This window comes from Notamacropus eugenii, chromosome 6, assembly GCF_028372415.1.
Source record: "Notamacropus eugenii isolate mMacEug1 chromosome 6, mMacEug1.pri_v2, whole genome shotgun sequence".
Lineage (NCBI taxonomy): Eukaryota > Metazoa > Chordata > Mammalia > Diprotodontia > Macropodidae > Notamacropus > Notamacropus eugenii.
Window position 1 is genome coordinate 258806233 of NC_092877.1, and position 26820 is coordinate 258833052.

At 35.4% G+C, this 26820-nt stretch overlaps 1 long non-coding RNA gene across 4 annotated transcripts in view; it reads right to left on the bottom strand.

Annotated features, from left to right (window-relative positions):
• Positions 1-3011: 3011 nt before the first annotated feature.
• The window catches only part of LOC140512828 (uncharacterized), a 56516-nt gene continuing 32707 nt past the window's right edge, over positions 3012-26820 (bottom strand). For 3 of the 4 annotated variants that reach the window (XR_011969948.1, XR_011969949.1, XR_011969947.1), the window contains 2 exons: positions 7870-7914; positions 3012-5330 (listed from right to left, as the gene is read on the bottom strand). This is a non-coding gene — a long non-coding RNA (uncharacterized lncRNA). Of the gene's footprint in view, positions 5331-7869; positions 7915-8248; positions 8372-26820 lie in introns of those variants that run through there. The other variant, XR_011969950.1, reaches the window with a different exon arrangement.

Consider the following 26820-nt stretch of genomic DNA (forward strand, 5'->3'; position numbering starts at 1 on the left):
GTCCAACCATAATGGAGAGCAATTTAGAACTAAGCCCAAAGGACTATAAAGCTGTGCATATGTCCTGACCCAGCAAGACCAGTACGAGGTTTGTATACCAAAGAGATCAAAAGAAAAGGAAGAAAGGACTTATCTGTATACAAATATTTACAGCAGCTCTTTTTGAGGTGGAAAAGAATTGTAAATTTATAGGATGCCCATCAATTGGGGAATCACTGAACAAGTTGTGGCATAAGAATGTAATGGAATATTATTGTGTTATAAAAAATGACAAGCAGGATGATTTCAGAGAAACCTAGAAATACTTACATGAACTGATGCAAAGTGAAGTGAACAGAACCAGGAGAAGAACGTACAAAGTAAAAGCAATATTTCACAATGATCAGCTATGAATGACTTAGCTATTCTCAAAAATACAATGGTCCTTTGGAAAGCAATTTGGAACTATGCCCAAAGGGCTATAAAGCTGTGTTTACCCTTTGATTCAGCAATGCCACTACTGGGTCTGTATCCCAAAGAGATCATAAAAAAGGAAGAGTACCCACATGTATAAAGATATTTATAGCAGCTCTTTTTGTGGTAGCAAAGATTTGAAAATTGAGGAGATGCCCATTAATTGGGAAATGGCTGAACAAGTTGTGGTATATGAATGTAATGGAATACTATTGTGCTATAAGAAATGATAAGCAGGTGGATTTCAGAAAAACCTGGAAATATTTACATGAACTGATGGTGAGTGATGTGAACAGAACCAAGAGAACATTGTACACAATAACAGCAACATTTTGCGATGATGCACTATGATAGACTTAGCTTTTCTCAGCAATAAAATAATCTAAGACAATTCCAAGACTTGTGATGGAAAATGCTATTCACATCCAGAGAAGAACTGTGGAGTCTGACTGTAGACCAAGGCATATTCTTTTCATTATTTTTTTTTCATCATTTTTTCCTTTTGTTCTGATTCTTCTTTCACAACATGACTAATGTTGAAATATGATTGTACATGTATAACATATCACATTGCTTGCTATCTTGGGGAGAGGAGAAGGGAGGGAGAGAAAAATTTGGAACTCAACATCTTACAAAGTGAATGCTGAAAACTATATTTACAAGTAATTGGGAAAAACTCCACTATTAAGTGGAGCAAACACACACACACACACACACACACACGCACACAAAAGAAAAAATCTAATGGTCCAAGACAATTCTGAAGGACTTCCAATGAAAAATGCCCTACATCTAAAAAGAAAGAACTTATGGGGTCTGAATGCACATAAAAGCACATGGGTTTTTTAAACTTTCTCCTCCTCCTTCTCCTTTTCCTCCTTCCAACAGAGAAAAATCTCCAAGAACCACGTGGTCAGCCACACCAAAAGAAGCAGAAGGGTCAAAGGTTGTGAACAGAGAAAAGTCATTGACTATGGTAAGGAAAAAAAGGGGTCATTGATGACTTTTGAGAGAGCAGTGTATAATTCAATCATTCTTTAAAGCAATTTGGAACTATGATCCAAGATAACTGCAAAAGATTCATAATGAAAAATGCTCCAAGGAAAAAATGACAGAATCTGAATGTTGAAATTGTCTTTACATGTAATTGGGAGAAAATTTTTTAAAAATTTAAAAAAGAGAGAGAGCAACTTAATTAAAGCATATCTTACTCATTTTTCCTTTCTTTTCTGAATTTCCTGATGCAGATTTTTTCATCTTGAATTTCTCTTAAACTCTCAACTCAAAATAGATCTTGATATGGCAAATGACAGAACTCAAATGTTTGGTTAATATTTGGAGGAAAAAAACTGAAAAATGATCATGAATCTTTAAAATCACAAGTGACAGTCAATTCTGATAATCAATTTCATGTAAATTTAATACCATATAATTTTGGAATCTTATATTTATTTTTCAAGGAAAAAGGAAATATTGAAGAGCAATCATGTTGATTAAGAAAGAGCTCAGGAGCAGCTAGGTGATACAGCAGATATGATACCAGACCTGGAGTCAGGACAACATGAGTTCAAACCCGACCTGAGATACTTACTAGCTGTGTGACCCTGGGCAAGTCACAACCCCAAATACCTCTAAAAATACCAACAATAGCAATAAACAAAAAGAAAGAGTACAAAAATGAGGAATTAGTTAGTAAAATTAACTCATAAAAAAGTTAGTAAAATATTCAAAAATGATTTTGAAAAATATCACATAAATTAATAATAAGGAATCCCAAAATCACAGAATTTTAGAACTGAAAGGGATCTTGGTAGTTATTTAGCCAAACTCCAAATTATAACAAATTATAACACTATTCTAGCTTCTGTTGGAACATCTCTAATTAGGGAAAAACCACTACCTCTCAAGTTGACTTATTTCACTTTTGGATATTTCTAAATGTTAGGAAGCTTTTATTGATATCAAGTGTAATTTGTCTTTTTTTCATTTCTTCCCATTGCTCCTACTTCTGTCCTGAAGATTAAACTAAGCAAATAAAATTCCTCTTTCATATGACTCTTTTAAATATTTGAATGCAGCAAATACATCCCTTTAAAGTCTTCCTTTCTTCAGATGAAACATCCCTCACAGTTCCAACTGAAGCCTTCTCGCTCTGGAACATCCTTCTCCCATGATGTCTTTCTGCTCTCATTGATGAATCCCTCCAGGGGTTTCCATTGCAGCAAGGCAACTAGGCTGATCATGTCTCAGCTGCCTTCAGTAAAGTAGTTTTCCCAAGGCTTTCTCATCCTGGCGCCTTACTCTACCTTGCTTCTTTCTCCCATTATTGAGTATCTCCTTGGATTTTCATTTTGCCCTGAACTCTTTCTTAATCACATTATTGCTCTTCAATATTTCTTTTTTCTTGGAAAATAAATACAAAGTTCCAAAGTTATGAGGTATAAATTTTCATGAAATTGATTATCAGATTTGACCTTCATCTGTGATTGTAAAGATTCATGATCAGTTTTTTTCTCTCCAAATATCAACCAAACATTTGAGTTCTATCATTTGCCACATCAAGTTCTATCTTGTTCGTTAAGAGATCTTCAGGTCACAGTACTTTATTCTGCTCCCAGCTCTACTTCTGGCTCCTTGGACATAAACAACCTTGCCCTAATACTGCAAGTACTTCTCTCCACTCAATCTCCCTCTTCAGCTCCCTTTTGGGAATTGCCTTTCTCCAGCAAAATGTAAGCTCCTTAAGGGTAGAGACTTCCCTTATTTTACTTGTATTTATAAACAGTGCCTGGTGCAACATAGTAAGCCCTTAATAAGTGTTTGTTGTTTGTCTGCCTGACTACTTGTCTTCCTCTGGATATCTTCTAGCTTATCAATATCTTTCCTAAAATCTGTTGCCCAAAATTGAACATAAAACTCCTGATGTGGTTTGATCAGGGCAGACTACAAAACAGCTATGTCTCCTAATTCCCAGACTATATCTCTCAGGTCAGCCCAGGATGTTTTTATCTTTTTTTAGCATGACATATAGCTTTATTAATCGAGGTTGAGCTTCCAGTCCACTTTATCCTCAAGATGTTTTTCAAATAAATTTCTACTTATGCTTCTTCCATTCTGTACTTTTGACACTGATTTTTTTTAATCCCACTGTAAAAATTTAAGTTAAGGTTTATTAAATTTCAACTTGCTCAGTTCAATCCAATGTTCTATGAAGGTCTTTCTGCATCTTGATCATGATCCGGTGTATTTGCTATTCCTCCTATTTTTACATATTTGTAAATTTGACAATGACACCATCTACTCTTTATCTAAGTAACTGATAAAAATGTTAAATATAAAGAGACAAGCACAGTCCCTAAAGCATACCACTGAAGACCTTCCAAGTTTATAAGGGACTATTAATGATTTCTCTAAATATGATCATTTAATCAGATTAAAATCCATCTAATTGTATTATTGTCCAATCTATATCTCCATTGTTATCTATGAGAAATGTGTAACATATTATTTTATGAAACACTTTGATAAAGATCTGTATACCCCATATTTACAGCATTTTCCTAGTAAATTAAGCAACGTCAAAACAGGAAACAAGGTTAATTTATCATGACCTGCTCTTGGTAAAGCTTTTTATGATCATCGTTTCCTTCTCTAGACATTCACTAAGTATCTCTTTAATGATACATTCTCAAATTTCTCCAAGAATTAAAGCCAAGCTCACTTTTCTACAGTATAGACTATTTTAATTTCCCTTTGTTGAAATCTAGACAGTCCTGTCATCCTTCTCCCATTCTCCATAACTTTTCAGATACTGGATGATTTCACATTAATTCAACAAGTGATTCAAGTCCAGGCATTTGAATTCATCAAGGATAACCAAGGGCTTTCTTATAATCTTGTTTACATTAGAGGTCAACTCCTGTTACAGTAACCAAAGTAGGATCTTTGCTGTTTTTCTGGATTGAGTTTTAACCAATCAGATATGTACATGTGGGATCTAGTCAATCAGATACTGGGTAGAACTGTATGTAAAGTAAGAGCCTGTGTTGAGAAAACAGATGTGAAAAGAGCCAGTATTGAAAGGGTGAGCCAGGGTTGAGAAGAAGAGAGCTGAGAGGAGAACTGAGAGCTGGGAGGAGACCTCCAAGAGCTGAGGGAGACCTCTGAGGGTTGAGAGAGGAGACTTTCCAGGGCAGAGACTTCCCGAAGGAGCCTCCGAACTTTGAAAGAGAATAGAGCTGTAGGGCAGAAATACACCCATGAAAAGGAGGCTTCATCCCTTTTGAGAGCTGGTAAAGTGAACTGAGCTATCATCAGGGAGACTCTGGACTTTGAAGGTGAATTGAAATGATGGTGCTGATTGTTGGTGTGTTGAGTTTTGTTTTCCCAGAGATAGAAGCTGTAGAGTGGAGCAGTCCCCCTGAGCTGAGACATGGAGCAAGAGCAAAGAGTTGCCTACATGTGAACCCAGGTGAGAGTCAGGAGTGGTCAGCCCACAGAGGAAGAGTCATGGGACTTGGAAGTCAACCTCAGGTTAAGATGAAAGTGGACTTAACTTGGATACTTAGTATTGGTTAAAAAGATTGTTCTTACTGCAACCTAGAGGTGGCTGGTGTGGTATTTTGAAAGAGTACTTTTCTGGGACACTTGGTATTGATTAAGGGTGTTGATGTGAATGTTATGCTTTACTCTATTGAACAATGTTTAATAACATTGAACATATTCAATAACATGAATAAATAGTGATTTCATTATACTATGTGATTAGACTCTTGAAATAATTCATAGGAGCAGTTCTCAGGTGTGCTGCCATGATTGGTGTTGTACCTCCTTATTAGCCATTTTTGACTTCTTCTTCCAGGTCCACAGGTTACTCTCTTTGGCAGAGAAAACAGAAACAAAATTAGAATTAAACTTCTCTACCACTCTCTGTTGTTAGCTACCACCCTAACAGTGATTCTATTCTTAATTTGATCATCTTTTCCCCTAATAAAGCTTTTAAAATCCCCCAAACTTCCTTTTGTTATCTTTAGCTTTCTTCCCTAGACTCAGTTCATTCTTAGCTTTATTGGTATTATTGGGTATTACTGCCATTATGTTATGGCACCATGACATGTCATGCTCTCTTATCTGCTCATGTTCCATTTCTGTATGAGCTGTTAAAATATTAAAAAAAAAACAAAACAAAGTTGATTATTGAGTTTTCTGTGCATCCATCAGTGTCTTTTTAAAAAAAAAATCCCCAATTTCCTACTCATTAGAATTATTTCCCTTTGTGTCCTCAGAATTTCATTATTGAGATTTTCTCCTCTCCTGCTGACTTTCTTTGTAGAATTTTAGTCTACAGTATTATTCATCTTCTGAACCCTTTAAAATCTGATCTCCTAAAATCTAGGGTACATTACCAGAGGTGGGACCGTGGGCAAGTTGCCTAACCTCAATTACCTCAAAAAAAGCTAGTCATACTCCAATAGATAAATAGTTAAAGGATACGAACAGGCAATATTTTTGTCCAAGAAATTAAAGCCATATAAAATCATATGAAAAAGTGCTCTAAATCACTATTGATAAGAGAAATGCAAATTAAAACAACTTTGAGATATCATCTTATATCTATCAGATTGGCTAAAATGATAGAAGTTGGAAATGACAAGTATTGGAAGGGATGTGGAAAAATTGGGACACTAATACATTGTTGGTGGAACTATGAATTGACCCAGTCATTTTGAAGAGCAATCTGTAATTCTGCCCAGAGAGTTATAAAACTGTATATGCCTTTTGACTCAGTTATAGTACTATTAGGTCTGTTTCCCCAGAGAAAATGGAAAAGAATCTTTACATTCTAAAATATTTATAGTAGTTTTTTTTGTGGTGACAATGAAATGGAAATTGAGGGGATGCCCATCAATTGGGCAGTGGCTAAATAAGTAGTAGCATAGGATTGTGATGGAATACTACTGTACTAAAAGAAATGATGAGTTTGATGATTTTAGAAAAACATGGAAAGACTTGTATGAAATAATGAAAAGCAAGATGAGTGAAACCAAGAGAACATTGTATATAGTAACAGCAATTCTGTTTAAAGAATAACTGTGAATGACTAGCTTATTTGGAGCATTATAAATAGTCAAATCAACTATAAAGGATCTATGAAGGAAGATGTTGTTCACTTCCTGAGAACGACCTGATAAATGAAAATAGTATGCATGGTATGGTTTACACACACACATACACACACACACACACACACACACACACATAAACACATGAACAGGGTGCGAAAAGAGGGAGGTAGACAGTACAGAATTTAGAATACAACATAAAAATTAAATAAAAAAAGAGAGAGTGGATTGGTTATGTTATCTGGTAATCCTAGTTCAAATCAGTTATTTATAGCCAGAACTTCAGCTAGCAGCAAAGGGTAAGATTTAAAAAAAAACATTTTGTACTTATCCAAAGGTCTCTGTCCATGCCAAATCATTTAAATTTTGTTTTCACTGCTCTTGCTGAGGTTCCTACAGTCTGAATTGAACTTTACTATTCCCCAAAGATGTCACCTACTCTGAAGTTTCCACATTATCTTAACAAATGGAAGAAGATAACCCCTGATGATCCTGGCCTGAAATGTAACTTGTCCTAATGGACATTGAACCACATTTTTCCTGTAATGTTTCTTAAAAGCACATCATATTCTGAGACAATATTATGCCTTTGAAAAAGATCTAGAAGAAACAAAAGTTTCTGTGAATTTTGTTGAGTTGTCTATCATACTTTTATGTAGCAGATATTTGTATGAAGAACTAGTTTAATGCACTTTAATATCAAGGATTGACCTTTAATTATGATCATCTAGATTGGTTTATCTGACTTCAAATAGTCTTACACGCACAGGGGCATATAGTAGAGAGAGTGATGGATTTAAAATGAAAAGACACGGGTTCAAATCCTATCTCTGACACTTGCTGGTTCTATAGCCACAGTTAAGTGTTTACTATTAGCAGAAGTTCCAGTTTTCTGTAAAATGGGGATAAAAATATTTATTTACCTATCTCAAAGTTATTGTGAGGCTCAAATGACAAGGTATGTTAAGATCTTTGCAAACTTTAAAGTACATATAAATGTTAGTTATTATTTTCATTGCTGCTTGACATGATTTATATGTATATGTGTATGTATATATATACATGCATACACATTGATAGATAGATAGATAATACAGATATCTGAATAACCTAGATGTCTACTTTCCTAAAAGTCTATGATAAAATTAAAATAAAATTTTGATCCAAGAATGTTAAATTATTATATGCACTAAATCACATCTGTGCATGTTATAATATCTTTTAAGTTGATAGTCTTAATGCTAATTTCCATTACTTAGTAACCAGAACATAAAAATTATGATTCATAACTGACCTCTGTTTAGCTCAGGGAAGTCGCATCTGCCTTTTCAGCAAGATCCTAGAAAGAATCATAAAATGTACATGAATGACCATGATATGACCAAGAAAGGCGCATCAGATACCAGCTAGCATTCTATAATGTTGTGGAATGACCTGCTTTTTGAGGTCCTTAGAAAAGGCTTGAGAATAGAAAAGTCTCTTTTCTTCATATGAGGGCTTGAAATATCTAATAGTGACTAGTGATGTATCACCACACATGTCACTGTATACCATTAGACATGAAAAGAGAATCCCCCATCCTATCTTTAGGGATGCTGCATAGATTAGCATCTGTATTTAAATACAAGAACAATCTTGGCCCTAAAGAAGAAAGGGAGGTAGAAATGAACTACCTCACAATACCATATGGCAAAATATTCATGATGTCAGACTTTAAGGCTGTTTTTGAGGGTGACAGACATTAGAGTTGGGTGTATTGACTACCCCCACACACTCTCCTTTCCAGCCAGATGTACCTACTTCCTTCTACCTACTCAGTCTGGGCTGACAATACTGGAATTGGCTCCAATTTCCATAGCAACCACATAAAAGTTCTGAATTTGAGAATTCTCTTCAGCTCAGTGTTAAGCCCTTCCCTTCAATAGGCACCATTTTTCTTGGACTCTGACTTGTTGCCTAGTATTTTTGCCTGAGTTTCCATCTGCTGTCACCTTACTACCTTTTTTCATGTCCTTAACTTATTTACTCAACAAGTACAATGGAGTACTTCCTTCAGGTACAGTACTGTGCTAGGTGCTTTGACAGAGACCTACATGTATAAAATTTTATTCTTGTGCTCCAAAACCTGAAATTTAATTGTGATACAAGGGGAAACAAAAACAATAAGCTTTATGTGAGTAATTCAGGAAAAAACTGCCATAGGAAAATGGAGGAGTCAATCCTTATGTGTTTTGCACTTGGAGAATTCTCAATGGACCATTTCAAATATAACTTCCTATTTGGATTGGAGCTGGGTTTTGAAGGATGGGTATGATTTTAATAGACAGAGATAGAAGCATGAGATGTGTCCTCTGGGTGGGGTTGGCAGATTTCCATGTATGACCCAGGATTAAAAACTAAGTATTTGCATAATATTTTTCCTCATTGGAGGAGAGAATCATTGCTCATAGCTCTGTTTGTCACAGGGGTCAGAATTGGCAAAAACCTACAAAGAAAGAATTTCTTCTGATTTTGAGGAAGGAAAATTAGGGTTCCAGGGTCTCTTCAGGGAGAGATCCAGGGAGAAAGAAAGATGTCCAAAGGAGTTAGAGAAGCTGGCACTTCAAGCATGTCCTCCTTTCAAGGTTGCCACCACACAGATTGCAAGAAAGTTCCCCTTAGGTAAGACAGAGGACTCTTAGTCCTTAGTAGAACTGAGATATATAGCTCCAAGTGGGAGAGTTCATTGACTCCATGTATTGTCTGGTATATTTTGACCTACATAATTTCCATTTCAGTGTGATATCAGTTTGAAAAAATTGATTCATTTGCTATTCCATATGTATGATAGTATTTGTATAACTAGCATTTGTTGGTAACAGTCAAACCTTTGGATAAAGCTTGGGAAACTCTTTCCTGATTAAAGGATACCAACCAAGAAAAGTGACTTGAAATTCAAAATTATTGAGTCTATGCTAGCAATATTTAACAGATAGATAATATTCTAGTCTGAGGAGTGTAGAGTTGGTCAGTCTTTTGGTTTCAATCTTCTGCTCTCCTCTAGGCAAGAACCAAAGTTTCCCTTAGCAAGGGGATAGAGGAGACTCCAGAGATATCTCCCCTTACTTCCCTATGAGCAACATTTAAGCAAACCCATGTGTAATACATACAATTAACCTACATAGGTAATACATACATCTTACACAAGTATAAGGAATGGCTTGAGTAAAGGTGAGAAGAGACAATAAAGATGAAAAGTACAGTTGTATAATGATGACACCCTGATTTGGCCTCATCTTCTGTGCTGGTCGGTCATCTGGCCTGAGTCCACAACTTTTCTAGTTCTAGTCTCCTAACTTGAGTTTCTAATTTCTGATAGAATCTGATTCCGGTTTTCTGGAGGAATCCATCTCCCTTAGATTCCAGACTATTTAGCCAACACTGACTTTTAAACCTTCTTAGTCCACCAAGCCTTGCTTTATCTCTCTTTAACTCTTACTTTAGCTCCCAGGTTCACAATTTTACTGCTATCATCACCCTGGCTTTGAAAAAAAGGCCCTTGTGCCTTTCCTTCTGAAATTGTATAAAACGCTTAAGTTGAGGGAAGAGCCTTCCTATGCAGAGCAGCCTTGTTAACAAAGCTGATGAGGCTGATTTATCTGTAAAGTAAAATGAGCATCTTTGAATTTATGGCACTCAGGCTGAGGTTAACAGAGCAACAGTGTAGTGGATCTGACTTAAGAAAGGCTCTGGCATACAGTATTTTATTGCAAACAGTCTTATCTCCAAGGAGTTTATTGGATACAATTGTGAAAAATGAATAAAACAGAGATAAATATACTAGATATGATCAAAAGATGATAAAATCACTTGAGGTGGTAGTGTGGTTGGGAGTCTAGGAATGAAATATCATTGTGAGGAATTCCTAGTTCTATCACTATGAGGGACCTCTCTTCATTGATCCAGATCAGTAACTCAAAACACTAGAAAATTGCCCGAGAGCTTTGACGGACTATGATTCACCCAGGGTCACATATACGAGTCTTCCTGACTCCAATTTCAGGCTTCTTATTATATACCACATCATGTCTCAGCATCATCACTATCTAATATTAGGGAAATAACATCTGGAATACTTTAGGAATGAGAGAGATTAAAAAAAACATTCTTTAAATGGTATTTTTAATAATACAATGTTCTGAAGCTAATTTTATTAAATGTCCATAGGACTTCTCTATAGTTCCATGTGACCTTAGAATTCCACAATAACCTAATTATGTTCTGCAAATGACCAGAAGCTTCTGAAGGTGGGCAGGCTTTGTCTGCCTGAAGTTTAAATAACTGAGGCAGTTTATTGAATTTCAGGGAAATAATCGTCAATTGATTTAAGAAAATCACTTAATTTCCCATTCTTTGCCATCACAGAAAGAACTGCTAGGAGTATTTGTGGTGGCCAAGAATCAGAAATTGAAGGGATGCCCAACAATTGGGGAATTGCTGAACAAGCTGTGGTATATGGATGTAATGGAAAACTATTGTTCCATGAGAAATGGTGAACAGGCAGACTTCAGAAAAATCTGAAAAGACTTCCATGAACCGATGCTGAGTGAAGTGAGAAAAACCAAGAGTACACTGTACACAGTAACAGCAACACTGTGTGATGACCAATTTTGATAGACTTAACTCTTCCGAAAAATGTAATAGTATAAGAAAATTCCAAAAGACTCATAATGGAAAATGCTATCCACATCCAGAGAAAGAACTATGGAGTCTGAACATAGATCAAATCACACTATTTTCCCTTTTTTGTTGTTGCTTTTTGTATTTTCTTTCTCATGGTTTTCCCTTTGGTTCTGATTAGTCTTTACAAAATGACTAATGTGGAAATGTTTAATATGATCATACCTATATCAGATTGCATGGCCATCTTGGGGAAGGGGGAGTGGAAAAGTAAAAATTTAGAACTCAAAATCTTACAAAAGTGAATATTGAAAAATGTTAATTAACTAAAAAAAAGAAAATCACTCAAATCAATTGTTTGGCATTAAAGAGAAAGAATTACCGAATCAGCTAGAAGCTTTATTTTTCAATTACTCTCTGAATGACTTACCAGATAGCTCTCAGATATACTGAATACTCATACCTCTACCTTCTAATAAGTCAGCCGCAACCTTACGCATTTTGTCTTGGGGAAAATACACTTTTCTTCTTAGTCCTGTCCTTAAAATAGATGGCAAGATAAGCATCAAGCTAAAGAGAATCTGTTTCACTCTGTTCAAGAGTGTCTTCCCTATTTCTGCATTTAGTGAGCTCATGCCATGGAATGTAATCATTTAGCAAATGTTATCAAGAAAATACAAAAACAGATTTATTCTGAGGGGCTAAGTCACATCGCAAGCATAAATTATACATGTAAGGGGATGGATTAATTTCTTCAGATAAAGTTCACTGCAGTTCCCTTAGAATTAATGCTCATCCCACTGCCCTTGGGGGACAACAGGGACAATAGTTTCAATAATTTAAAATATACTTAAATATTTACAAAAAGGGCCCCAGTTCTAAGTAGGCTTCTTTTGTTTTTGCACTGATGGCTGCAAAGCGGTATGAGAGGAAACAGAGGGATCCTTAGAATCATATAATATTTAGACTATTCACCATAACTATTGATACTCTAAATGTGAAATCCTTGTACAGTGACTATTGAGTATTGTGGATCTCACCTAGTGTGAGAATGATAATTGACGTTTATATGACACTTTGTTATTATAAAGCTCTTTGTTTACAATAACACTGTTAAGTAGGTCATATAAGTATTATCACTCTCATTTTCCTATTGACGAACTGAGTCTCAGAGACTTTTCCAAGTGGACAGATGCCAGAGGAATTAAATCATATTAATTTTGACATTTTTACTACAAATGAAACCAGAAGACAAGAGGAAATTGCAATTAAATAGAAACAAGGTTCATGGGTTCTCCTTGGAGAGACAAATAAAACAGTTGTTCTAGTTGGTTTTATTGTACACCCAAAGGCAGTAAAAACCATAATTGCATGGGACATTTTGTCTTTTCATTTACAGTGCTCCACAAGAAATTTTTTGGGAAAAAAATAGTGCCATGAAAATAATTGTATCTCTACCTTTTGGACATCTCTAACTAGATATCCCAAAGAAATCTTAATCTCAACATGTCCAAAACTGTACTCATTATCTTTTCCCCAATAACTTCTCCTCTTCTTAACTTTCTTATTATTTTTGAGGGTACCACCATTCTCCTAGTCACCCAGACAATGACCTAGATGTCATCCTCCACTCTCTATTCTCTCTTATCATTACCTTATCCAATCAGTTGTCAGATCCTGTCATTTTATCTTCATAGCATTTCTCCTATACATCCCCTTTCCCTCCTCTGCCATTATTACCACTCAGCAACAGGCCCTCATTATCTCATGCCTAGACTATTTCAATAGGCTGTTGCTTGGTCTCTCTGCCTCATGGCTCACCCCACTCCAATCTGTTCCCCATTCTGCTATCAAACTGATCTTCCTAAAGTATGTGTCTGACCATGTTACCCATCTTACTCAACAAATGCATAATGCTCACAAATTCCCTATTACTTCCAGGATCCAGTATAAAATTCTGTTTGACTTTTCATCACCTGTCCTTTTCCTCCCTTTTCAATTTTACATCTCGCTCCCCTCTGCATACTCTGTCACCCAGTACCACTGTCCTCCCTGATGTACCTTGAGCATAATACTCCATCTTCTAACTAAGAGTGTTTTCACTGGTGATCTCTGATGCATAGAATTCTCACCCTCTTTATATCTCAGTCTTCTAGTTTCCCTGGCTTCCTTTACATCTTAGCTAAAGTCTTACCTTCTTCAGCCTTTTTGAGATCTCTTTAATCTCAGTGCCTTCCAGCTGAGACTGACTACTCCCAATTTATCCTGTAGGTATCTTGTTTGTACACAGTTGCTGGTCTATTGTCTCACTCATTAGACTATGAGCTCCCTGAGTGAAGGGACTACTGTATTTATTTTTGTCTTTTTTGTATGAATAGTGCTTGGAATAATTCTTGGCACATCATGGGCATTTAATAGATTTTAGTTGACTGACTAACTGCAGAGGATGAAGAACAGAAATTCTATGAAGATTTTGATAGCCTCCAAAATAAATTATATTTTAATTCTCTAACATCGATGTAAAACTAGGTGTAGGTGAGGACGGTAAATAAGCATATGGAAAAAACTCAGGACCAAAGAATGATAGACTGAAGCCTAATGGATACATGACAAGAATACTATCTTCTAGGAAAAGAAAAAAGCAAGAGACATCATTAGATAAGCAAACAACAAATAATAACACAAAAATGAAATCTATTATATTTAATCAGCTGTAAGCAAAAAAAACCTCATTACTGATGTTGGAGTCATTCCTGAATAAACTTTCTGTGTAGTGTCCAATGACTGGCTTGTTAGGAAAAAGATAAAAATTAATATGTATTTCAAGGGAAATCACAAAATTATTGCTGTAATATTAATATGATTCCAAATGGACATGTTTAAGTAAGTTATTGACACTGTTAATTAGAAATGGATGCAGGAAAGAACACTGACACTGATTATAACAATTTCATTAAAAAGTTATGAGACAAAAAGAGTCTACAAACAATTGATCTCTTGTGGTAAATTTGTGGGAGGGCATGGACAAGAATTTCATAGGATGAGTTGGTACAAATAAGTTATAATCAATATTATCAAAGACTCACTGGTCTATTAAAATATGCTTATACTCCCAAATAAAATAGAATGGCAGCCTAATATGAGAATAACAGTTCACTTTAGTTGGTGCATTGAGGTTGACAACATTCTTTCTTCATGAAAACTCTATGAGGTAGAAAGTACAAATATGTTTGATTGGTTTGTTCAGTCATTTCAGTCATGTCTGACTCTTTGTGACTGCATTTTGGATTGTTTTTTGAAAAGATATTGGACTGGTTTTCTATTTTCTTCTCCAACACATTTTACGGATAAGCAAACTGAGGCAAACAGGGTTAAGTGACTTGCATAGCTAGTAAGTGTCTGAGGCTGGATTTAAACTCAGAAAGATAAGTCTTCCTGACTCCAGGCCTGGCTTTCTATCCACTGTGCCACCTAACTGTTCCCACAAATATGTTTATTTCCATTTTACAGGTGAGAATATACAGAGAACTTTAATGACTGATTCATGGATACACAGATTTTTAGATGGAGAGTTCAAACTTGAACACCAAATCCAGAACTCTTCCTGCTACATCAAGTGGCAAAAAAAGAGCCATTTGGAACTAGTTATTTAAAAACAAATACTAATAAATAACACATTTAAATGACCCTTCTTATGCATATTTACTAGTATGTCCTTTAATGTATTTAAAGGGAAAAAAAGCAATTCTTTCCTCTCAAAGAGACACTAAAATTCTTTCAGTACTGGAAAATTGCATAGAGGGAAAAAAAGCCTCACTTAGACTAGACTTCTAGGTTTTCATGAGCCTCAAAAAGGCTTGCTTGAGGTCACACTGAGAGGAAAGAGAACAAGGATTCTTACTCAAGCCTTCTAATTTCAAATCCATTGCTTCTTTCATGAACATTTCTAGACTATCATGAAAAGTTTAAGAGTGATGTGATAGTGTTATAGAGAAGCCAATTTCATGGGGCTTACGAGAACCCAAAAAGTTAGCTAGCACAAGAGAAAGGGACCTTCTAACAGATTGTGATCCAGGGAAAGTTAGAGAAATGGGACCATTGACCTATTCTAGAACATTCCTGACTCTGAGAGTATAAGCTAACAAATTGTCCCAGAGCAGTTGGTCAGCCCCATCTCTTTCTTCCTGAAAGGAGAGGGAGAGAGAGAACCCACAGAAGTTCCTTTTTACTGGGAAAGTTGATGAGATTCAGTCATGCCAGCCTCAGAACACACCAAGATGATATGTTAATAACAGAGTCACAAGTCAGCAGGTTAAGGATAGTTATCCTTTACTGGCTGGATAGAATGAGGTGGAGGTAGGAGGGTGGAGCACAGGTAATGGGGGAAGAAAACTTAAGATTCAGATCCTATCCACTGTGGGTTATATACAGAGTTTTAAGAGAGTGATAATTCCTCAACTTTTCAAAACAGACTTTTACTTCAAACAATCTGAGCTCTGAAAAGGGAAAGAGAAAAATTCCAAATAAGGCTTGATTTTAAATTTAATTTAAATATTAAATTGTATTTGGTTGTTTTAAGGTACAATGCAAAGGATGGCTTTTTCCACATCTGTCCATACCATTAATGGGATTAGCCATCCAATTCATCCCCAAATCACTAAGACCAGCCTACATGAGATACCAAAGCAAGTGTCAATACATTCCAGGAGAAGATATACTCAAAAGTCTCAAACAAAGGTTCAGTACCCTATAGTCTCACTATTAGTCAGGAAACTTCCTGACTAATAGCCTATATTTGTGTAGATCTACAATTTTGTGTATATCTGTCTATAATAGCATAATACTATATTCGTGTATGTCCTACAATATCCAGATGAATATTCTTTATTTGTGTATATCTCCCCATCTTTCCCTACCCCATTAAATTGTAAATTCCTTAAAGGTATGGGCAATATAATTTTTAAAATTTTATAGCATATAGTAAAAGGATTTCTGATTTTCTCTATTTAGGGAACTCCAATTATAAAACCTCCCTTGAAGCACTTAGATGGCATGTTATCCTTCATTTAGTAAATAAATCTAGGGAGGTTCTTGAGGTATTTAGAGCTTAAGTATTGCCCAGATTTGACTCCAGATCTAGAATATGATTCATCATGCCAGAATTCCTCTAATGATCAAATTAGGGGCTCAGTGTAGAGTCACTGAATGAGATTGCATGGGATGGTCCCTAGAGTCAACATTTCTAGCCAACATCTTTGCTCTGACTGATATATGCTTTGCTGTTTTACTCTGGCTCACTTTAGACTACTTGGGATGGTGGTCCTGTCTCAGGTCTCTATACCAGCTTAGGTCTCCATTACCCAACATGGGGATTTGCCTTATAGGTCTTTACATAGTTGGGAGGCAGAGTGATACAGTAGGAAGAAATCTCACTCAAAAGGGGACAACTAGATTCAAGCCTGACTCTGATCCTGATCATGTGCATAGCTCTGGGCATGTTTCTTAACATGCCTGGGCCTCGATTTCTTATTCTATAGAATAAGGGGTCTAAGAAGCAGCTAGGCAGCACAATGTATACAGCACTGGCCCTGGAGTCAGGAAGACCTGAGTTCAAATTTGGCCACAGACGCTTACAAGCTGTGTGACCCTGGGCAAGTCACTTAACCCCAATTGCTTCCCCTCCCCCCCACACACACAATAATAATAATAATAAAATAAGGGAGTTGGACCAGCAGGATTCTGGAGTTCCTTGCAGTTCTAGGTTTCGCACCTTCCTAAGTGGTTTCTTTATGTAACTTAAGAAGCATTGCAAGGAGGCTTCTAAAGAGAGGCAGTTGAGGTAGGAAGGAGGGATTCCACTCCCTCTTTGTCCAAGAAGTTTTGTGACCTGGGTAATGTGTAAAGTGGTGTGCATGCAAAGGGGACTGGCCTAGGAGTCACATTTTTTATTTTGGAAAGTAGCCTGCTTTTTTCTAGTGACTGAAATCACCCCAATCCCAATATACCATTCACAAGCTATTTATTGCCTCATCTTCTTCCTCTGAGGATCAGAAGAAGAAAACAATTAACTTTGTGAACTCTGGTCCTGACAACTATCCGTTACAGTTTATTTAAATGTCAATGTGTTTTTTGAATGATATGCAAGTGAACTATGTTTCCTTCTCATGGGTGCAAAGGCATTTTTATGAAAATATACACATATATGACTATAAACATAGCTTGCATAAGTATAACACTTTACATGACAGAACAGTTTAAAATATTATTTTATTTGAGCTTTACAATGATTCTGTATGGAAGGCATGTGCTACTATACCCATTTTGTAGATGAAGAAACAAACTCAGAAAAGACAAATGGTAGAAGCTTTATTATGGGATCATAGGCGTAAAGATGGAATGAATCTTAGAGGTCATCTAGCTTAACTCCTTGATTTAATGAAGAAGGGAACTGAACTACCCCAGCCATTACATAGAAAAGGACAGGCTGAGCTCCAAGGTCTTTTGACTTCAAGTTCTCTGTTTTTTTCTATTCCACCATACTTCTTTACATACCAATCTATTTTATTTTGTTTTTCTGATGCAATGAAGGTTAAGTGACTTGTCCAGGGTTACACGGGTGGTAAGTATCTGAGGATGGATTTGAACTCAGGTCCTGCTGACACCAGGGCCAGTGCACTATTCTACTACACCACCTAGCTCCACCCTGTGTACCACTTTAAAGGCAGGCATATATTTGGCTATTAGTCATAAACCTGTGTAATTAGACACCACAGGATTTTAATGATCACTTTAAAAGTAGGTTGTTACTTTAAAATAGTCTTAGGACCCTTGAAAGAAACTTAAACTTGAAGGCTGTATTTTAATTCCTTTATAATTTGGGTAATTTATAGCATTTAAGCAACGGACTTGAAAGGGGTCATCTCATATCTGTCAGATCTCAAAGGTTCCAGGCTCCTGGATTCCAGAAATTACTTCACTGTGCTAAATATTTGGAGAGGGGAAAATACATTTTCCCAAAAAGGAATAAATCTACCTTAGGAAAAGCAGCTGGGGGAGAGAGATTAGCTATGGAATGAGCACAGATAGATTCATATACATTAGTGGAGTTATATAAACTAGTGGATTAGAGTTGACAAAGTGCTGTCAGGCTTTATCTACATGTGTTGAATGGGAGAAGGGGAAGGGTTGAGAAGGGAGAAGAAATGACAGGGCAATAGACTGGAAGGGACCTCCAATGCTTTCACTTTAACGACAAGCTGGCACCCAAATGCAGAAAGTGACAACCCAAATGACAGTGAATTAGGTCTTCTACTTCCAAGTTCGCTGTTCCTTTTGTTATTATACTCAGTATCTAGGTTACTTGACTTTAGGATATAAATAATCACTTCACATCTCTACTTAAAATCCTTTTATAAGCAATTACCATATAAAGAAGTGTAATTCCACCTCCATCCCCAAATTGAGCACTGGACTTGGAACCACAAAGACTTCTCTTCCTGAGTTCAAATATATATAGCTCTCATCCATTCCTATCCATACATGTACACATGTGCATGTTTTATGTAGGTGTCCATGCACATATGTGTATAAGTATGTGAGTATGTATGTGTATGAATATGAACTTGCATGATGTATTAGATACTGAGCTAGCTTTGAATTCAGTTCAAATCTCATGTCTTGTGCACACTGGCCATATGACCCTGGGTTAGTCACTTAGCCTCTTAGCACTTTCTGGATGCAGTATAATGTAGTAGAAAGAATATTGGACTGGCAGTCTAGGATTGCTGAAGATGTAGGCAGACAAAGATTTATTATGTGTCTAGTTTCTAGCTGGGGACACAAGGTGGACTTAAGACTTTCCTAAGATTCATCTGTAGTGATGGTCAGGTCAATGTTTAGAGCCCAACAACAACAAAAAGAAACAATCCAATTTCCTCCCAGCTGTTTTCCAAACTTCCACGATTCTCCCTGGATGGGATTGGGTGAGATTATTCTAATTCCTCTGAATTGCTCTTGACTTAAGGGAAAACCTTGGCAACATGGCTGTTGGCACAGTGAAGGAAAAAAGAAACAGTCCCTATTCCATATGCATTCATTATTTCTTAATTTCTGCTTCTAAACAACATGTCAAATAGACTAGAGTAAAGTAGAGAACATAAATGGTTAGAAATGCACTGGGCTTTTGTCTGTTTGTGTGTTGGTCAATATACTAAACCAACTAACTCCTGGGCTTTCTCTGTGAGGAAGAAAGATATTTACCTTCTGTAACTTGATCAGCTGCCCCATAATTTTCTCATAGCTCTCAGTCTGACTGCATGTGTATAGAATAAGTACTGAGGGTTCTGTTCTTAGAGATTGAATTCGTTTTCACCATGCAAAGGCTTAACGAATCCTGAGCTCTCACGGCTGCCATACATCTGGCTTGGAGATAGCTAAGCTATATTTTCCTTTAGATATAGATATTTAGATATTTCCCTTTAGATGTAGCTTGCATCTACCTGCAGGGGTTTCATCAAAATAAGGTTCCCTGGTACCATATTTGGAACTCATTCTCTTAACTCCTTCTCTGTGAGGATACATGGTGCCATTTAATTGAGGCCTTTCTTACCAAATACTTCTAATGGGGACAGCTTCATTATTTCTTTGTATATTTTCAAATAACATTAAAGAAAAGAGAACGATTTTTAAGAAAGAGTACTAACATGCTATAAGAAACAATGAATTTGATGATCTTAGAAAAATATCTTAGATAGATTTGCATGAAATAATGAAGAGTAAAATAAGCAGAAGCAAGAGAATGAAAACCACTATTGTTTTAAGAGCAACTTTGACCAAATAAGTAGTTTTGACTATTATAAATGTACTTTCTGCATTCAGAGAAAAAAAGTGATAAATATAAGTAAGTAAAGAATGACTTTACACACATACACATACACATTTGTATTTAGTGGTTGCTACATCTAGGGTGGAAGACGGAGGAATGAAAAAAGTGAAGAAAAGAAATTTACCTAATATCCTTAAAGGGATAGAAAGCAATAAATAATAGATTTGCCTTTTGTGTGCAATCATCTTTTTTAAAATTATACCATGTTATGGAAATGCTTGTTTTATTGCATAAATTAAAAATAGAAGAATTTTAAAAGAATGGAATATGTCAATTGACAGACAAGCATATTTTAATTTTTTTGTAATTTCATAATTTACCATATTTTCTCCTATGTGTGTAAATGCAGTTTAAGCACAACAAAATTACAAGCAGATAACATAATTTTACTTTGAAATTAAAAATCTCATCCTGTTGTCTCTGGTACTACACCCACTGATGCAGCTTAATTATTCAAAGTATTTTTTAAACTATGGTCCATCTAGCATTTTAAATAACCTTATACAATCAGAAAGAGAGAATTTTCTCTCAAATAAGTGCTTTTCTTTAAAATTTGACCTTTAAAGTCCTTTATAACCCGGCTACTTTTTGCCTTTTGAGTTTTCTTACATCTTACTTCCCACTATGTTATCCTGCCATCCAGCGACATTGGTCTCCTTTCTCTTCCTCCAACTCAACACTCTTATCTCCTGAGTATTTTTCCTAGCTGCCCTTCATGTCTCAAGCATTCTCCCTTCTCATCTTAACCTCTTACCTTCCCTGGCTTCCTTCAAGTCTCAGCAAAAGTTTCACCTTCTGCATGAAGTCTTTTCCTGTCCTTCTTAATCTCAGTGACTTTCCTTTGAAACGAACCCTAATTTGTCCTGTATATATTACGCTTGTATAAAGTTTACTTATTTGCATATTGTCTCCCCATCTTAGACTGTGAGTTCCTAGAGAGCAGGGATGGTTGTTGCTTTGTATCTTTGCCTTTCTTTGTATCCTAAGGACAGCTCCGTGCCTTGCACAAAGTAAATGAATTGACTGATCGAATGACTGACCTAAGCATCTAACTGAGCAAAGAGACCTACTAAGGCCAGATTTATGACAAACAAGAAAATAGATAACCTAGGAAATTATCCACATTATTTAAATGTTTATAAAAATACGCTTGCCTAGATTTTCTTAATGGATATTTCAGTCTTATATTAGATCTCTATTATACAAAGGAAGAAAAAAACTAGATAATTATATAAAGACTTCAAGTAAATTCAAACCTGTTTGACTTTGATTATTTGACTTTTTCTAGGCAAAATGTTATTTTCATGTAAGATTATTGGGAAATTACCTCAATTCTTCGCTTCTGTTTGCAGTTTTGCTTCCCTCACCTGCAATAGGGAAGGTAAGATTTAACTCTCTCTAAGATTCCTTCCATTCTATATTTCCTCTGCATCGCTAAAACCTCAAGAGACCAGCAAGCCTTCACAACGTTCAAACTTCATTGCAACAAAACTATTTTGACCAAAAACCCAAGTCTAGCATGGTAATATAATGCAAAACCATGAGGAATCTAATAGAATAAAACAGAAAGGTATGTATAAGGAATAAGCACAGTTATTGAGTCACAGCAGCCTAAATGTTTACAAAACACCTTAGCCTACAGAGAGAATCTCCCTTCAGCCTTCTTAAGTAAAAAAACCCAACTCTATGCATTTATTAGGTATGGCACTGTGTTATGTGATACACAAAGAACATGTGAAGAGAGTATAGAGTTTGGTGTCAGAAGACACCTAGGTTTTCAAATTTTGCCTCAAACCATCACTACCTCTTGAATCATGGGCAAGTAATTTAACATAATTTAACATCTCTGAGCCTTAGTTTTCTCCTCTATTAAATGGCAATAATTACTTTAGTACATATCTCATGAGAATCACATGAGATTTTCATACGTACCAAATTTTGTAAAACTTGTAAAACTATTATATAAGTCAGGTTTCATTAAGCAGAAAACTAAGTTCTAATAGGAAATCATTTCTAATTTAAATTAAATACCCTGCTGTGGAAAAACACACATATATAGATATGCATACATATTTGTATATGTGCATATATTTAAATACATACATACTTATAGATGCATGTGTATATACACACATATATATGCATATATGTTTTCTCTATGACACATAGCTAAACTCTGCCATTATATAGACTGTGTTCAATATTAGAGTTTCTTCAAGCTATTCCTCTTTGACGTGTGTTTCCACCTGGTATTTCTCCTTGGGGTCATCAGAATTCATGTCATGTCTAGATCTCTACAAAAAGGGAACAGCCTTCAGCTCTTTTACAGATAGGTTGTAAAAAAATACCTCAAATATAATGGAAGGTTTATTCAATTCAACAAAATAAAAACAGTGTATAGCAATACAACTAACCTCATAAACACTCAAATATCCTTCTATCATGAAAGCTATGTCTCTCACAAATAATTTACATACTCACAGTCCTTCTTATTGATAGTACTAGAAAATTCTCACAGTTAGTAAGTACCTAAGGCTAGATCTGAACTTGTGAGGAAAATCTTTCTGACTCTAAGTCCAGTGCTTTATCTACTGTACCAAGATGGCTCTAGAGAAGAAAGTGAGGCTGGTGACTTTGCATAGCCCTTCCTCACTTAAATCCAATTCACTTGCAAGTCATGGTACTATTTTCCTGATGTCATGACCCTCATCTAAGAATGAAGGATGAACAACAACAACAGATTTCTATTTCTGAAGTGCTAAAGTGATTAGAATGCTGGTCGTAGAATCCAGAGTGCCTAGGTTTGAATTCTACCACAATACGACCTGTATAACCTTGGACGAGACACAGCCTTGTTAAGCCTTAATTACTCATCTGTAAAATGAGAATAGCAATGCCTTTGTTATCCATCTCAGGGGGCTACTGTGATGCTCAAAAGAGAGAATGTAAAAAGTGCTTTCCAAACTTTAATATAGTATACAGAATACCTCAAAGGTCTGTGCAGTTTTAAGCTACTAAATCTGACTCTTGATAAAAATACCAGTGATGAGGAGGAGGAGGAAAAAGATGACAAGGATGGCGATGACAACAGCAACAATTTTCAAGATTCAATATAAATAAGAACCGGGTCCCCAGAGGGATGGATATGCTCTGTTTGGAGGATTTACTGTAAATCATGGACACAATCATACAGACTAAGAGGACATGAAAGATTGAAAGAATGCAAGATACTGGAGGGCAGAAATTATTTCCTTTTTTTTCTGTGTATCCCCTGTTCCTAGTACATAGAAAACATTCAATAAATGCTAATTAAATAAGTAAACAAATGCTTGGTGCAGGGAAAACTCACACCAAAGAAATCACAGATCACTCAAAGTATCAACATGAAAGCTAAAATGATTTTTATTTCCAGCTCACACAACTAACTGTCCATTAAAGCAGCCAGTTTATCCAGTTCTAATTGCTGGACTCCGTTTTAATCTTCAGCTATCTCTTGATAGTGTATCAAACAAACATTGCTTTCCCCCAGTTCAGTCCTTTGTTGTGTGAGTATTCTGTGCTCCCTAATCCATTCCTTGTTTTTCTCAGTGACTGCTTCATAGAGGCGTAGACTCCAAGGGATACTTAGGACTTTGGAAAGTCATGTAGGCTATCCCTTTGATTGGATTTTTAATACTAGAATTACTAAAGATTTTTGTCTGAGCTAAATGACAAAACACTGCAGAATATATTACCCAGAACAATGCTTCCCTCAGTAAAAAGATAGACAAGATGACCTAATGGGTCTTTTCAGATACTTCCACATATGATTTCTTACAATATGGAATCTGTTCATGTTATAATAAGTCCTTTATATGAGAGAGAATATATCTTCTAAGAACTTATCTCCTTTGTTCATAGTGTAGTTTCTCATTAAACTACGTTAGTGTTAAAATGCAAATGCAAAGATTTTGAACCTTTTCAATAGTACTTTTGCCAAAAAAGTGCAATTAAAAGTGGTGAGAAAAATATGTATTTTAAATTTTTGTATTTTAAATTTCTGTGTATATTCCACAGTTACAGAAAACAGCAAGGCACATTCTTTCTTTCATTGAATTTATAGCTGATGACAAACTGAACTTTGGCTCACTTTAGACAGTACACTGCACAAGTCTGGAGAACTTCAGGAAGGGAAAATCAGCTTGTGGTTTTGATTATAATATACTAATTTCCCTTTACTTCATTAAGTACCCTGCATGCAAAATCTAAAACTGTTATATCAACATGATCCATTTTTAAAATTTTAGCTAGCACTTCAATATTTTCAAAATTATTTATAAATTTTTGCTTACATTGTTTTCATCAAAAATGAACAGATTTGGGGTCAAGTGGAGAGACCTTTGTTGATTACAGTTTTAATTTTATTCTTTTTTTTAAGCTGGCTACATCTTGTCTGATTTTGCATTTCAAGGGAAAAGAAAAGGAAGCTGAAGCTAATTTCATATAGTGAGCCAAAATAAGTACGTATGGAAAACCAGACGTTATAGCTTTGGCCATTCAAAATCAGTAGGACTCTTACCCAGAAATCCAGACAAGAAGAATAAACTACTGCCCAATGGGAATTGAGTCCAGTATTAGTCAGTAAGTCAATAAACATTTATCAAACACCTACTTACTATGTGCCAGGGACTGTTCTAAAGGCTAGGGATATCAAAAGACGCAAAAGACAACCCCTGCCCTCAAGGAGCTCACAATCTAAAGTTAAAATTATTTGAAATAAAAAGGAAACTGAGTACTACATTAATTTTTAAAAACCAAAATTTTCTTTTCACATTATCTTAATAACAATCCTATAAGTGGGATACATTTTATTTATATGTGCAGCTAAACACATTTATATACAACTTTAAAGTTTGCAGACATATATGTGTGTGTATGTGTGTGTGTTGTCTAAAGATGTCCTCTTTCTATCTGTGTGTATCTATCTATATGGATAGACAGATAGACAGACAGACAGACGGACAGATAGATAGAATGATAGATAGATAGATAGATAGATAGATAGATAGATAGATAGATAGATAGATAGATAGATAGATAGACAGATATATACACATAGATATACATTTCATTTGATCAGGGTTCTCTTTTCTCAACTTTGCTTTACTTGAGCAAATAAAAAATAGGTTCAAAGTCATTTTGGATTTTGTCTCTGACAAGGTATTTCAAACTAAGAAATTTGTCTTACACATTCTGAAGGACATTTTCACATTATCTGGGGTCACAAAAACTTTGAAAATAATGTATAATACATACATCACACACATAGATATTCATATATACATATACACGCACATGTATAACACACATGTGTATACATATATCATGCATATGTACAGACATGTGTGTATGTTATTTCCCAATAAAAATTATTCTATGTGCACATATGTGTCTTCAACTTCCATCGATTTTTGACAGAAATTAGAGAGCATTGTTAGAAGGATGCTCCACTTTACAAAAACTCAGTTATGATGTAATATAATAAATATTCTCATTAGCTTTATGAAGAGAAAATCTGGTACCTTCAATTGAGTTTTCTATTGTCCTCTTTACAGTTTATCACATTTCCTCCTGATTACTTTATCCTTGTTACTTATAAATCATCACTTATCCAGCTATCAAAATAACTATTTATTATTCATGAATTTCATCTGAGCAGAGAATGAAAATTTCACAACTCTTTGTGTATATGTACCATATATTTTTATTTAAATAAAATCAAATAATGGGATTTATGTGGACCCTGTCCTATGCAGGAAATGCTAATAACTGTGTTATTATAACACTAAATTTTTTGACAAAGTCTTTTAAACTATTTTTGTTTATTCCTTAAACAAAAAGTAAATGAGTAAAATTTTCTTTATTTTCTAGTTATGGTATCTGAAACACAAAAAAGGGAGCTAGGATGAGAAATATCCCACTTAGAGCATATCTGACTCACAGTTTAGACCATGGCTTAACAGGTGCAGGGTATTCTCTCTCCAGCTGTGCAAATAGAAATTGTTTTGAAATTTACACTTGTAGATAGTTACCTGGGTTGCTGGGTAATTTAGTGACTTGCCCAGTGTCTCATAAAATATGTCAGATCCAGTACTTGTACCATTGACTTCTGAATTTCAAGTCCTGCTTGAGTCCCAATTTGGCCAAATTAAATGTCACCCAATGCTCAAGCCTCTTTGCATAAGACTCTCTTCATCTGTAAGAAATGATTAATCAGTGTTCTGAGCTTACGTGAGCATCAGCACTGGACAGAGTCTGAAACAGCTCATCTTCTTTCAAAGTTGGAAATTAGAAGAGGTAGGATCTCTCCTCTCCAAAACGTTCTCCAACTTCACCCCTCACACAGGCACATTGCATCTTTTTAAAAAATATATTTATTTTATCCTGAACTTAAGAAATAGAACAAGTATTTCCGTAACACAGCAGAATAGGAAAAAAATCATTGCAAATCTGTTATGTACAATTTGCTATTCTTTTAAAACATATTTTATCATATAATTTTCTTTTATTTTCTTCCTCCCCCTCTGCTCTAGAGATAATGACCATTAGATACAAACATATATATATACACACAAGCAGGGTATACACACATGTATATATACATATATACACATATGCATACACATATATATATATATATACACATGTGTGTATGTATATCTG